General features: G+C 36.4%; 1 protein-coding gene across 5 annotated transcripts in view; it reads right to left on the bottom strand.

Moving 5' to 3' along the window:
* Nucleotides 1-4,399, bottom strand: part of sall3b (spalt-like transcription factor 3b) — a 37,240-nt gene extending 32,841 nt beyond the window's left edge. The window contains exons 1-3 of one of the 5 annotated variants that reach the window (XM_073858421.1): nt 3,765-4,397; nt 3,592-3,661; nt 3,095-3,301 (exon numbers count right to left, since the gene is read on the bottom strand). The gene's annotated coding sequence lies outside the window, so the exon portion shown is untranslated. Of the gene's footprint in view, nt 1-3,094; nt 3,302-3,591 lie in introns of all 5 variants that reach the window. The other 4 variants (XM_073858422.1, XM_073858423.1, XM_073858424.1 and 1 more) reach the window with 4 other exon arrangements.
* Between the last annotated feature and the right edge of the window lie 10,929 nt (nt 4,400-15,328).

The raw sequence follows: 15,328 nt of genomic DNA, 5'->3' as shown, positions 1-15,328 counted from the left end.
ATCAATTTCTTTGTTCTGCTAAATACAAAGGAAAGTCACAACTGACTTCCATAGTAGAAAAAAATACAATGAAAGTGAATGGTGCCCCAGATCTGTTTGGTCATTAAAGGAAAACACCACCATTTTACTATGTTCTTACCTCAACTTAGACAAATTAATGCATACCTATCTTTTTTCAATGCGTGCACTTAATCTTTGTACAGCGCCTCGTGAATGTGCCAGCATTTAGCCTAGCCCCATTCATTCCTTAGGATCCAAACAGGGATTAATTTAGAAGCCACTAAACACTTCCATGTTTTCCCTTTTTAAAGACTGTTACATGAGTAGTTACACGAGTAAGTATGGTGGCACAAAACAAAACTTTTGTTTGGATCCTAAAGAATGAATTGGGGCTAGGCTAAATGCTAACACATTCACAACGCGCTGTACAAAGATTAAAAGTGCACGCATTGAAAAAGATAGGTATGTATTAATTCTTCTAAGATGAGGTAAGAACATAGTAAAATATTGAAAACTGTGGTGTTTTCCTTTAACATTTATCAAAATATAATTGTTTTTGGTCAGATGAACAAATACATTTATACAGGTTTGGAACAACTCAATGGTAAGTAAATGATGACAGAATGATAATTTCTCCACACTGTAAAAATGTGCAGTATTTTGTCAAATTTCAACAATTTCAACTTGAATTTATAAGTTATGTCAACTTTATTAAGCCAAAACTTAAAATAGTATGTTGAATTGACTTGCAAAACAAAGTTGTTTTAACTTCGTGCTGCAATAATTTTTTTACAGTGCATGAACCTTTAAGTTAGCATGGTTGTTTGAACCAAAATGTTTAAACTAGTGCTGGGCAAAGATTAATCGCGATTAATCGCATACAAAATAAAAGTGATTTTGTGCATAATATAGCTGTGTGCAATTATTATGTATATTTAACCACAAACAAATACAATTTGTAGAATAAAATAAAATATAAATAAATAAATACAGTATATAATTACAGCACACACTCATATATTATGCCAAAAATCACTTTTAATTTGTATGCGATTAAACTTTGCCCAGCACTAGTTAAACTCATGGTTGGGTCAGATATGGACATTTTAATGTGGATCTTACATTACATTCATGCATTTGGTAGACTTATCCGAAGCGACTTACAAGGTATACACTTTTATGTGTGTTGCCTGAGATTGAACCCACATCCTTCGCATTGCTAACACAATGCTCTACCACTGAGCCAAAGTAACACTGATGTAACCCAACTGTTGGGCTTGTCCATATTTTACCCAACCATAGATTGCAACATCCCAGCATTTCCTTAAACAAACAATAAAACAAAGTTTCATGCATTTTTACTATAAGTTGTTGTGAGCAGTACAAAAAAGTACTAACTACAGAAATTTCATTAAAGCCCAAAAATAAGTTGTCAAGCGTAAAGTGACTGCATCCAATTTATTTATAGTACTAGTTGTCATCAAAGTTCTTTTTCACTTTGTTAAGACCGAGTACACTGGTTCATCTGTGTCACATGTCCTGGCATAGCTGTCTCCCGGGTGGACAGAGGGGATGCTGGGAGCCTGGTGCGAACATGGAAATGAGCCCCATTCATCGCCGGCTCCGAGCATATGGCGTTGCTTTGTCCCCAGCTACTGAGGCAGAAGTGATGCAATTTGTTGGCATGTCCTGTCATTTCAGCAACTCCCCGGCCCTTCCTCGGCCCTCATAAACAACAACAGAGCAGAGAGCGGGGCGACCAGAGAGAGCAGGTCTCTCTTGCTCGCCCACACTGCTGCACTAATGACTGAGGCACAGAGAACATGTAGCGGACACATAGAGTCTTTCTCTCTCTCTCTCTCAGTGTGTGTAGTTAAATGTGTCATTAGTATAACAAATAATGGCTCAGTTATATACAGTAATATAATATAATATAATATAACATAATATAATATAATAAGATAGCAGAACGCTCTGTCATATTATGTCTGGTAAATGTCTGTGAAATCCAGGCTACAGTATAATCAAATTTTATGATTAGGAGCATCAAAGTTTGATTTCATTCATTGATTTCAGTCTCTGATATGGCCTTTCTCATTCAATATTTTAATTTGCATAATGTATAAGTGTCCTTTACATTACTTAGGATGATTTTATGTAGAAAACAGTAAATCACAAAAAATGACTAGAAGGGTTTTCACAGCCTGGGTGGTATACATATGATGTTAGGTCTTTTACGGTCGCGTAAGAAATTATGTAATACGTTTATTAAGTTTATTGTATTCTGTCTATCTCACTGATATCTTCTGCAACAGAATGTGACACGAGAGCATACTTCTTAGGAAAGTGAACATATCGCACTTGTTATCAAATGTAAACTGTTGAGAGAAAAGTAAATACTTGTCTTAACAGTGGGGGGTCTTACGTCCAGATTAAAAAACAACTGCTAAATGAAAAACTGGCTCGACATCTAATGCTTCTCAGGCCGGCGTTTTAACCGAAACTTTACTGCGACCATATGTTTAAACTCAGCGTGTAGAGAAATAAGTGTATGTTTCGGTAATGCGGCATTGTGTGAAAACAGAAAATTAAATTTGCTTTCATTGCCGTAGACTTCAAGCTGTCACTGATCTGATTAGCATCATAAAAACACGCTGAAAGACTGCGAGAGTCATCTTTGTGGATTACGGCCGATGCTTTGTGAGACATTAAATCCACTTTGTGCCATTATTGTGGGATGTTTGCTAGTTGACTTCACCTTCTGGTGAGATCTTTAACGCTGGAGAAAGTCTCCTGAGACGTGGTATAAAAGAGTGTCCCCCCCTCTATGATCTGCCGTCTGAATGGGGCATGCTGGGACACGTCACGTATAAATGAAATTACATCTGCTTCCGTGCACTGTGGCGCCTCTGAAACAGTCGCGACTCAAATCGAGAAGGAAATCGGATTGGGAATATGTTTGTCGGATTATCAGATCTCTTTTATACACTTTCTCTATCCATCGCTGTATTTATTGTTCTGGGTGTATACATTAATACAGACTGGAAGCAGTCTTGGCAAGCATCTGTCAATTTCAAAGATTGAAGGAAAAGACCTGTAGTGTTTGAAATCATCTCAGGGCAGAGAGGAACAAGACGTGTTCCAGGAGAGATTGATGGCTCCGCTTTGTGCTTTGAACATTCCACAGCTGCCACGACGGCCATCCGTATGACACATTGGTGACAAAGAGTCAATCAGGCTGTCATTTTTCAGGGTCACTGACTGAAAGGGTCAGAGTCTGACCACCAGCCTGTACACAGATCTGGAGAGAGGACATAAAAGGGAAAATAAAACCTTCACTCATGCTTATCCAGCTGTTAGAATCAAACTCTGAATAAGAACCAGATTTAAAATCTAATCTCAAATCTGATTATTAAATCTAATATTATAATTATTAATAATCTATCAAATGTAAACATGATTGCTATATTATTTTATTCAGATGTGTATTTGACCGGCACACGTGCACACGTAAATGAAACTTTGTTGCCCTGCAAACAGTCCAATATGAAAAGTGACATCATATACAGTAAACTCATTCTCTAAAAATACCTTTCATCATCCTGTCTTCTCATCCGTCATCCTTCCGTTCCCTCCCCGTGCCATATCTGCAACAGAGGCGCTGGACGAGAAGCAACATGTAAATCATACGGAACGTGACATTCTCATTTGATTAATGGAGTCGTGGCGTGACTCTTTGTATATTAATCAACAAATAGCCTGACCTCATCAGACGCTGTCTGAGTTCATTCTCAATAAAAGGGGGGTGTCCTGTGAGGTCCTGATGTGTCAGCCAACAAGGAGATGGGTGTAAACAGCCATAGCTTTAGTAATTCATACCAATTAGTCTTTTGAATTGAATAATCTGTTCTCATTTTGGCGTCTTTGTGCTTCGTCTTCATTGTTGAGATTTTCATGCGTCCATTGTTATCTGAACGTTTTAAATAACAGACCAAACCGTGAAGAATCATCCCATTATTTTAACAAATAAAAAAGACTTAGACCGAAGTCTAGGAGAATTTCTGAATGTTAGTGGAACTTAATAAATATTTTATATAAAGAGTTTCTCCTCATTCGTGTTATTAAAAGGCATAACTGAAAATCAATGGCGAGATTATTGTAACCTTTCAGAGTGCTCAGGATTAATTTGTCCTCTGAAACTTTGAGTCCCTGATCAGAATGACAAACTTTCAATCCTATTTACTTCAATCAACGCTGTATTATTTCAGTCATCTCTCGCTCTAGAGTTACTCAACATACTTTATTGTGTGTGTGTATATATAGTTTTTCAGAAAACGGTAAAACATTTACCAAAACCATCCATCTTTTATACATTTTATCCTCTGTATGTTAGGAGAAAGCACTGAAACCCCATTCAAAACCGAAAAATATAAAAGAAAACATTTTACAGAAAGATGTGTTTTGATCAACAAATTAATAAATATAGATTTATTAAAACATTAATATACATCATTTTCAACAACCTGAAATGTATAAAAAAATCTTGATGTATAAGGGTGATTCTCACGAAATCCAGATTTAGAACACTGTAAAAAATACTTTGCTGCCTTAACATTTTTTGTTAAATCAACTCAGATTTACAAGTCATGATGTCAACAGAGATGAGTTGTCACAACTTATAAAATATAGTTGAGAAAAGTCAACTTAATTTTATAAGTTATAACAACTCACCTGTAGTTATCTCTAGTCAAGATAAATAATAGTATGTTGAAATGACTTGTAAATCCGAGTTGATTCAACAAAAATTTTTAAGGCAGCAAAGTATTTTTTACAGTGAAGGTGTCCAGCATCAGAACTTTTACAAAGCCCTTGAAGCCAATTTTTTGCACATATAAGATTAAGGTCTGAACTTACTATAACCATTATTTTTAGAGGATTTAAAAAAATATTTCCTATAGAATTATTTACATATTTTAAGATTATTACAAAAATTATCATTACCGCAACATGATATTACATTAAATATATGCATTTACAAACTCATGTTTCGGTAATGAGAACTAAAAAGTTGTCTAGCTACTATGACAAACAAAATTTTAACTTTTATCTGGAGAGAAAAAATAAGAACTGCTTATTTGGTAGCCATCTTGAGTGTCACAGTCAATTATGCCCTTCCAACAATTTTTTTTTTGTTAAATTTTAGTTCCTTGAGGGCTTAAACAAAAAAAATTGGAAATTGTTGCGGAGGATGAGAAAATTGGTCTTGGACACATTTATATTCCTTATTATTGTCTCTACATTTACCAATGATCACCAAACACCACATGATTCTGTACTGTAAATGTTTATATTATAATATGCACTAAAACGTTTCATTTTTTAGATTTTTTAATTATAAATATTCCCATGTCAAAGAACCCAAATCCAGTCATGGACAAGTTGCGGTAATGAAAATGCTCCCCTTAAATGTGGTAAAAACAAAAGATTTTTTATGATGTCATTTGAAATCATGTGCAAAATAGTACAGAAGGAGATGTTTATAACTATATGCTTATTATTTTGATAGGATTTACTTTATTATCAAAATGTTTCATGATACGTCGCAAGTATAATTTCGCGATAATCACCCATAAATGTACTACCTACCAGTGTGCATTTATTTTTTTCATTTGTTTACCCTAGTCATAAGTAGAACGGGTATATTTGTAGCGATACATGGGTCAAAATGATAATTTTTATGCAAAAAAATCATTAGGATATTAAGTACAGATTATGTTCCATGAAGATATTTTACATTTCCTACTGTAAAAATATCAAAAATTTATTTATCATTAGTAATGTGTTGCTAAAGATTTCATTTGGACAATTTTAAAGGCGATTTTCCCAATATTTTGATTTTTTTTTTTGCACCCTCAGATTCCAGATTTTTAAGTGCTTATATCTCAGACAAATATTGTCCCACTAAACCACCCATCAATTAAAATCTTTCAGATGATGTATAAATGTCTATTTATGTCTATTTGACTGTTTGTGTGGTCCAGGGTTACATATTATAATATTGGAAATTTAATTTGTATTTAAATATAAGACTAATTAAACTAGATGTTAAAAACCAACATGTAAAACAACTATTAGAGAAAACACATTTGTTTATTTGGACTTTTGATCTAAACTTGCTAAAGTTATAATGTATTGCCATTGTGACTTTCCCATGTGACAACTAAGTATCACCGCACTCCTCTTTATAAAATATTACATAAAATGAAGAACAAACAAAACCATAATAAAGTTACACAATTATTATCTCCAACTGACAGAGCGAGGACCTGGACTGCAGCACCACCACATGGTATGAAATATGATTGCCATCATATTTTCTATGAAAGCCATTCAGATACATCACATTGACAGAAAACATCTGATCTTTAAATATGGCTATAAAAGTAATGCTGCTAATCCAAAACATCTCAGTTAACTGAGAATGACTTCTTGTATTAGAAACATCTGGTTTACTTAAACTTTACATCTTACATGAAAGTGGTTCGACTCGGTTACATTTGCAGACTACTTAAATTCCATTGTATGACATTATATCAAAATCTTGAATGGGAATAAACTGTCATGAAGCCACATGGGAGATTTGAAGGACCCAGGGCCTTTATCTTTTAAATTATTTTATTGATTTTCCATGTCCACATGGATGCCGTCTGATTCATCTTTCTCTAATTTGCTGGATTGATTTCTTGCGGTCAGTCATTTGACTCTGAATAACATCGCCTCGTAGAGGATAATCCTGTTTTAAAGATCTAATTTACATTTATGGAATCGCCGTAATGTATTGATTCAATTTTCGAGCTTAAGTAAATAATATCTAGTAAATGTCAAGAGCCGAGCTCCCGTTTTGATATTAGTATATAGCACGTTGGCCGATTGTATTTGACTTCCAACATTTTGGCATCAAAAGCACTTTCGGTACTATAATGCATCGTCATTGACATGATGTCAACTCACAATGAGCCAGAACACTTCCCATAATGCAAAGCTTGTTTTCCAATAGGTCTTGCTTAATGAATCTTTAACCAGGTGATTTTTTACATATGCAAAAAAATAATTAAATAAATAAAAAACTACCTTGCCAGATCTCATTTGGCTGCTAGTGTGATTTACTCTTTCCTACTGGGTCTTAAAGCAAAGTAATCCACTTCATTGAGAAATTACTATGTGAAGGACCACTTAAAAATGCATTAGAAGTGCAAAGCATTATCAAACAGAAAAGCACATAAACCCAGTCAGCCATTTAAAGCTCTGGCCACACTGTTTATGAGCTCAACCCTTCACGCTAACGCAGCTCTTAGATGAAGCCAATAGCTTACAGCGCTAACTGTTCCGCCGAGGTAATGGTGCCTCGCTCTGTGCCTGCTTGAAATGGCTGTAGGGGCTCCTTGTTCGCCTCGATCGGATCGGTGACCCTAATTAATAACTATCAGTCTGTCTGAAATGTGCAAATGGAACAATAAACGTAGATCTGAGTAATTAACCTCTAGCATTTCTGCTAATCATGGGCAAACATGCTCACTCTGTCATTGTTACTCACTGAAGTAGATTACAATCGGGCCAGAAGCCTCGTTTAGCAGGTCATAAATCTGACACTCATATCGTCCTTTCAGGCAAAGGGCAAAGTCGGCACTACGAGGATGGGGAAAGTAAACAAGATGCTAAAATGTGGGGAATCAACAATAAATAAATCGGAGGCGGGGCTTGGTGTACCTAGATCCCTGCTTCCTTTCTACCTAGTGAACGTTTGTTTCAGATCAGAAATGTGCTTTAATTTGGATGAATGGTCAGATACATGCAGATTCAATCTTGTTCATTTAAATAATGCCTTAAATAGAATTCAGCAATTCAGCAAATTTATTTGAGAGCCCTCATCCAAGTACTGTATACTGTAGGTGAAAAGGTGAATTATATATACATTACATAAGGGTCAGTCCAAAATCAGATGCCAGCCTTTCATTTAAAATATATTGTATTAAAATGTAAATGAAAAATTTAATTTGGGCCTGTGTTGGATTATGAGAGGAATCAAGGAGATATTATCAACCATTTATGATGTCCACTTGGAGAAAGCGCCACATTTTGGTGTCATTTGTGCCGTTACCAAAACACCACAAACATGACCCTTGACCATAAGTAGCATGGGTATATTTGTAGCAACAGTAATAAATACATTGTATTACCAAGCCCCTAAGGTGACATTGAAGTAAAAAAATTTAAAGTTTAGTTTCATGTGCTCACACAAAACCTTCATGTGGCGAATTATTTTTTTTTAAACGTGAAACTTTCTCTTAAAGCAACACTAAAGAGTTTTTGCTCTTTGCCCCCCCTACAGGTTAGAAGCGTAATTGTCCATTACCATTGTTGTAAATACTGCAGCATAGCTGGCTCTGATTGGATTGTAGGTCTGTCGTAAAGCAAGTTTTTGTAGTTTTGATGAACTACAGGACCGCGACCTGATGGTTGGAAACTTCTTTAGTGTGGTTTTGGCCGATAGAGGGCTGCAAAGCGAATGTGAAAGTGCCATTCACCCTGTTTCGAGTGGATGAACGCCGGAAACTTTTTTGGAAACGTTATTTTAAGGTAAAAAAAAACTCTTTGGTGTTGCTTTAACACGTGCGCGCGAAAGTTTCACGTGAGCACACGAAACTAAACTTTATTTAATTTTTGCTCCATGTCCCCTTAGGGGCTCCGTATTGTATGGGTCAAAATTGTCAATTTTTTAATGCCAAAAATCATTAGGATATTAAAGATCATGTTCCATGAAGACATCTTGCGAATTTCCTACCATAAATATATCATAAATGTATTTATTATTAGTAATATGTGTTGCTAAGGACTTCATTTGGAAAACTTAATTAAAAGGCGATTTCCCCAATATTTTGAATTTTTGGCCGAGATGCATTACAAATATTTTTATACATTAATGGAAAGTTCATTTATTCAGTGTTCAGATGATATAAATCTCAATTTAAATGTGTTTTATTAAAAAAAATAAAGGTTTTGAGGTCGAGGTTCCAAATCATTCTTTTCTAATGTGACAAATTAATATGACAATATTAATCTTTAAAAAAATTAACTTACAGATAGTACTGCAGATCTGTCTGTGGTTAATTTCAATGTTACCAACAGGACTAGATCAGTATTGTGTTTTTAATCAATCAATTAACCAAATTTATTTATATAGTGCTTTTTCCAATTTTTTACATTGTTTCAAAGCAGCTTTACACAAACCATAGAAATGTATTATTAAATATCAAATTGTATACTAAGTGATTGTATTCTAAACGAAGATGCCAATAAAAGCATTTGTTTGGATGCAAGATGTTTTTTGATCTATATACATTGTATACATTATAAACACACACACACACACACACACACACACACACACACACACACACAATTATCTGTATTATATTTACATAAAATATATATATGCTATGGTTTAAGTGTGAAAAATATGGATTCAAACACACTCACACACACACACACATGCATGTAAAATGAATGGTGACCCATTAAGTGCTATTAGAATTCAGATAAAGCATCCAAATGGAAAAGCACATCTCCTCCTCTTTAAATGCACAGTTTGTGATTGATCCCGTGACAATAACCATTTAGGCAAAACAAAGCCTCTATAATCCCAAATGTGGGCATCTGTGTAAGCGCGTCATTGACATGGACACAGAGGGTAAGTAATTGGGGAGTCGGAAAATGATTAACCCACTATGCAAATGGCAATTAAAGGACACCTAGTGCTGCAGGCACTGTCCTTGTGTCCTAATCGCTCGGACAAAAGTTCAAGTACAGCTGTTTACCAAAGACGAATTCATACCAGAAAATAATAATCCTAATAACATAACAAAAAAAAAGGATACTTTAACAATAGAGAATGAGTGATTGGGGAACGTGATGTATGATGCAGCATTTAGCTATTGTTTATCTATTTTATTTTTCTGACATATAGTCAAAATTGTATATAAAAGTGTCAGTGTATGGATAAATTTAACTTAATTAATAATTCATTTATTTATTATGTTGTCACTAATAAATGCAAAAGTCTTTGTAAAATTTCTTTACTATGTCAATGAGAATCCAAATTATATGAAGACATTTTGAGCTAAAAAAAAGGTATGCTTCACAAAAAGCCTTCGAAAAAACTGCACATATTCTCACTAAATCTCACTTTTCTCCGAGACGGATCATACACAGTCAACAACATCATCACTGGCAACCCACCACCTTACAAATATTGCTTTAGGGTATTGTTCATTTGTCAAGGTAACCCAAGATCCAAGCCAACACCGGCTCTAGATGGAGAGATAATTGGACACCTCTCTGGCTTCAAAGCCAAACGCCATCATCTCACCATCCCCTATGAAAGATCAAGCACGTTTCTCTGAGCTGTAATGCGGCGGCGAGCAGTCTGTTTATGCCTCGCCCTCCGCAGTCTCAGGCACTGCGGGAGTTTAACACAGCTGATCAGCTCTAGCCTTCTCAGCGCTGACCTCAATGATTTCCCCATCAAGGCCGGCCTGATGTACCGCTCCATCTGCACCCAATCCCTCTCCCGTATCGATTGCTCACAAATGAGCCTTCCCAGGCCTGGCCCAGGAGCAGTAATTCAAAAGAGCAGCGCATTGAGTGGACCTAATGTTATGAGACCAGGATGTGCACATGCTAACAAAACAAAGTGCCAACATCGGCTTTTTGCTCATAATTCACAGCTGTGCCGCGCTTTCCGATTGAATTGTGACCGTCTGTGTAAGATGTTTAGCAAAGATGTTTGCCCGTTTGCTTGTTTTTCCACCCCATTTACTTCTTTTTTGATGTTCAATAATGTAAAACACTGCAGAAATAATCATTTTAGTGGATGGTGGTACCCCAAAGAGGTCATCAGTACCTCAGAGGTGTATTGGTATCAAGTGTATACATACCTGTACTGCACATGTGAGACCTTTTAAAGGGTACTGCCCCAGTAACCTTGTAATCATTGGCTGTGTCTGAAATCGAGTACGTACTTACAGTATATTGAATAAATACTTAATGCTTAAAAAGCATGTTCTATATATCAGTGGCGGCCGGTGACTTCCTTATTTGAGGGCGCTCGATGCAAAGTTCGTCACAACATGTATGTAGCCCGCCATGTGTGTGGTTCGTTATTTCAAAATACGCGCCGAGTGAACCTATGTTCATCACGTGTTTTGTCAAAATAAGTGGCTGCTGCAGACGCGTCCAAAGGGTCCATGACAAAAGAGATGCTTGCATTTACCAGATACTCGCATAATCTCATGCGTAATCAAAGTTTATTGTTAAGGGAGCGTCTTGCGTGTATTTTGTGAACGTGAACGTCTCCTTTATCATAAACGGTTTTGACGCGTGTGCAGCAGGCACTTATTTTGCCAAAACACGTGATGCACATGGTTCACATGACGCAACAAACACATATTTTGAAAACACAAGCACACATGAGACTCCAAACACTTATTTTGAATTTGCGCCCCTTGGATGAGCAGTCATGAGCCGCCAGTGCTATGAATGTGTGAAGCATGAATGAAATCCTGACATACTATATTCATCCATGGTGTCATCCTCATGTGACCTACTACCGTCAGTTACGTTCATCTACATTCATAAATCCTCTCCCATGGCCTCATGGGATGGTAAATTGTCTATCGAATGCACACCTCAGAATCCAGCCGGAAGTAGTACGTAATCCGGGTACTTTTCGCTTATACTCTTTTATGAGTACTGTGAAATCGGACATACTGCTTAGGCACATGTTTCTTGCCTACTATATGGAAAGCATGCGGTTTCGGATGCAGTCATTGCGTTCTTGCTCAAGGCGGTTGTAAAGATTTACTTCAAAGCTCACAAATTAGGTGACATCAGCAGGTGAAACATCAAAAGCTAGCTGATTCTTTCCCTCGGGAAAACCATTATAATAGAGTCCACAGAAAGCCTGATGTTCCAGCACTGCTGTATTCAATATGAAAATTGAATACAAACAACACACAGTCCTTACGTCAACTCGCTGCTGGATTAATATTTCAAAAGCCGTCGCTGTAACTCAAGCCCCTGTTCTGCACGTGCCGCCATGAGAGTCGGTGTTAAAATCTTCTCACGGTTATGACAGAAACATAACTCATGTTAGGGTTAATCAGCCTTCTGCCTGCAGAAAAACATTATTGATCTGACAGCAGGAAGGCAACCTGTTTAAATCTGCACAAGCTTTTGAACAAATGCCAGTATATGCCAGTTGAATATTCATATTACACGGTTTTCTGATACATTACGACAAAAATTTTGGTCTGAAAAGGTAAAGTCATTTTTACAGAAGTATACTCACGGTCATAAAAAATGGTCAAAAAAGTCACTAGGGTAGTAACCTTCAAAAAGGTCCTTATATTAGTTATAAATATATATAAATTTGATACCAGTATGTACCTTTGAGACACTAATATGAATTCTTTAGTGCCAAGGCAGGGGGGTGGGAAGTAGGGGAGCTGAGGGTGCTGTAGCACCCCCTAATTTCACAGGATTGTAAATGCAACACATATTTTGGTTCATTTATATTTATTAGTGCAGTATTTCCTTTTGTTGGCAAATGTCATTTACATAAAGGTGCTATATAACTTAAAATAAAGTTTAAAAGAGACATGGAAGCTAAAAATTTTCAGTGCTATGTCGCTGTTTCGAATTCAGCTTTTGTAAAGTCTGCTTATCTCCTGTTTCCTATCACATATCACATTAAAAAGGCATTTATTTTAAATGAAAATGAAGAAAGAGAGTGTTGCCTAAAGAGTGTTTATTAACTCTTTCCCCACCAGCGTTTTTGTTGCCAGCGCCTAGCATGGGTTTCCCCATGCTGACTTGCACGCAAATTTATTCACGCTGCAAGTCTAGCATGGAAACCAACCATGGACCAATTTTTCCCCTGAAATAGGGAACCAATCACAGACCAGGGGCCTCATGTATAAAGCATGCGTACGCACAAAACGGCTGGAAACGTGCGTACGCCAGTTCCCAAGCAAAGGTTGTGATCTATAAAAAAAACAAACTTGATGGGAGAATGGGCTTGCAGGGTGAGATATTAGGATGATTCATGTACGCACACTTGCAGGTGATCTGTGATTTATACAGGGAACATTGCTTTGTTTTATAAGTCTTCATAATTTTTGGTGTATGCCATTTTTGGCTTTTGTGCGTACGTAGACTTTTAGTAAGAATCCTACGCACAGTTTTATACATGAGGCCCCAGATCTCTACTTTTGGCTTTTATAAATTGGGTAAGAGCTGGCGGATAATAGTGAAAATACAAATTGCTGGAAAAACTTGACATTGGCAGGGAAGCATTTTCTCTTATTTGAAAAGTTAACTTGTCAATGGCGGGGAATTTGTTAAGAATTTAAGTATTTATTGAGGCCTAGGGGTCGGTGTGGGGAGGGCTTTTATTCTCTCACAAAAACGTAACGTTTTAAAACAAGTTATTTTAAGCCATTGAAACACAAACAACAGATCTATATGCGTGCACTCTTTCTGTGTGTGAGGAGTGCGGAAGTCTCGCAACCGCTGATCATTAAGCTCGAGCATTTTTCCCGCTTTATTTACCTTAAATACATATATGCCTCAAAATTCCCGTCTTTGCAAGTATCCTCATAAACACAACCATTTAGGGTTTAAGAGAAAGTGAACAGCTAAAAGAGAAAACGCATGTGTAACATAGGGTCCGGACTTTGGTCTTAAAGGAGAAGTTACCTAATTTTGCTCCTGTCTGTCAATCATATGAATCAGCATTAAGAGAAAATCTCTCACTGCTTTTAATTAAATCACTTTTCTACCTTAAATTATATATATATATATATATATATATATATATATATATATATATATATATATAATTATTTATTATTCCTTTATTTAGTTTTGTTTGTTTTTATCTTATGAACATTTCTATGGTATTAAAGATTTTAATAACAGAAAAACTTTATTAAAAGATTTTAAAAAAACTCTACTGTGATACATATCGTTATCACGATATAAAATGAATTCTATCGTGATAGAAGATTTTGGTCTATCGACCACCCCAACTTTTAGGTACCAATATGTATCTTTGTACTACCAATATGTACCTTTGAAGTACTAATATGTACTCTTCGGGTACAAATGTGTACCTTTTTAAAAGGGTACTGTCCCAGTGACAGCTTTTGTACCTTTTTTTTTTGAGAGTGCATCATAGATCCGGACCTTGGTGACGTCATAGCTGATTACGGCAACCAAACCTACCCCAACCTAAACATCTTTATACGGCCCTGTGCAAAGGTGTACTTTTTCAAAGGACCATTTTATTGACAGTGTAACGTCACTAAATTATACGTAACTGATCTGATGCAGCAATCTGCTCAAATTCTACTTGGTCTATCAAAAACTGTGCTTGGAGTCTACAGCTGACATTAATTCAATAGTCTGACCCAGACCTGAAACGGGTCTGCTTCAGATCCTTCTGGAAGGATGAAGCCTGTCTGCAGAGGTCTCTCTGTGATGTCACGCTTGGTTTCATTTTTCCCCACAGATGAGATCTCCACTTCTATCTGATGAAACTGAACAACCATTACCAGCCATCAGAAAATAAAGCCCACTCCACTCACGGCTAAAAAGAATCCTATACAGCTGTCTTTGTCAGCATTTTCCGAATGTGTCGGGTCTCCGATGATCGGCATAATCTCAGCTGAGGGAGATTGACAGTTCATTGCAAAAATCAATAATTACAATTTACTTCTTTCAACGTTCTTTTAGGAAGGATCTGCTGCGTTCTTCGCTCCTGAAATAAGCTGATCATATCTTTGCAAGCCCTGAAATGAGTTTCCTCACCAAAAAAATGTGAATCTTTATTTATTTTACCTCTTTCTTTTTCTATTTTCTCTCCTTCCCTTCTTCTCTCTCTTCCTGCTGAATCAATGTGGGTGTCTGTGTGTTCTAATCTGCTCTTTGATGACAGTAAATCTTTACCTCTCAATAGCAAGTAACACTGAACCACTGACACCATTTCCTTTGAGAACAAAGGGACAGACCAACACCAATCTCTCTCTCCGTGTACCTGTGTCCATCTCTCTAAATCTCTCTTGCTACTTTCTCTTTCTGTCTTATACACTTCCTCACACACACATATGGATACATAAGCAGCTAAAGTCATTAATAAGTTAGATGACATCCATAAACACACATAGGCCTACCCTTCCCTTTATTTGGGCAGCATTGCATCTAGAGCTGT

The sequence above is a fragment of the Misgurnus anguillicaudatus genome, chromosome 20 (genome assembly GCF_027580225.2).
Source record: "Misgurnus anguillicaudatus chromosome 20, ASM2758022v2, whole genome shotgun sequence".
NCBI classification, from domain to species: Eukaryota; Metazoa; Chordata; class Actinopteri; order Cypriniformes; family Cobitidae; genus Misgurnus; species Misgurnus anguillicaudatus.
This window is presented reverse-complemented; position numbering and strand designations above follow the sequence as displayed.